This window comes from Chrysemys picta, chromosome 6 (assembly GCF_011386835.1).
Source record: "Chrysemys picta bellii isolate R12L10 chromosome 6, ASM1138683v2, whole genome shotgun sequence".
Lineage (NCBI taxonomy): Eukaryota > Metazoa > Chordata > Testudines > Emydidae > Chrysemys > Chrysemys picta.
Window position 1 is genome coordinate 132,932,509 of NC_088796.1, and position 911 is coordinate 132,933,419.

Genomic DNA, 911 nt, shown 5'->3' on the forward strand with positions numbered 1-911 from the left:
TGTGTAGCAGATGGCTCATTTCTTTCTTTCAGGGAATGAGAATGGAATAAACAGGAGGAGAGAGTCTCCACCTTAGCAAAGATGGATTCTATTGATCTAATACAGTGGGGTTTTCTGCTGCCTTTATATTATACTAACTATCTAACTTTGATCCTCATTTAACAAAGTATCCTTCTGGCTTCTATGCAGCAGAACCACCCACAGACAGCTTACATGACAAGAAGCTGCACATGTGGGTTTTGCTCCCAGCAGAGAGGTGCATAACTGCATTCTGACTACCTTAGAAAACAGGTTGAAGCCACCCTGAAGAAAGGATCAATACAGGCTTCTGTGTGCATCTTTAATAAATTACTTCCAGCTGTCCCCCCTCTGTATTACTAGGTCTAGCAGCAGCAGCACTCCAGCTTCACACCCCCCTCCTTTTCTCTTCTCTCACCCTCCTACCTCCCCAAGCTAGCTAGTTTGAGCTTAAAGCACCACTTAATTCAAACTAGATATTTGTGTATGGGATAGGATTCAGGTTGGGGCAACATTCAAGATCTACTTCAAGCTAACACTGCAGTGAAAACAAGCCTTTAGACCTGTCAATGGGTACGTCCAGACTATCCGCTGGATTGGCGGGTAGCGATCGATATATCGCGTCTCGTCGATGTGATATATTGATCCCCGAACACGCTCCCATCGACTCTGGAACTCCACCAGGGCGAGCGGCAGTAGCGGAGTCGACGGGGGAGCCGCAGCCGTCGATCCCGCGCCATGAGGACAGGAGGGAAGTCAAAATAAGATAAGTTGACTTCAGCTACATTATTCCCGTAGCTGAATTTGTGTATCTTACATCGACGCTCCCCCCCGCCACCCAGTGTAGACCAGGCCAATGTAACAAACTGTGCGCTGTTTTCATTTGAGATAAC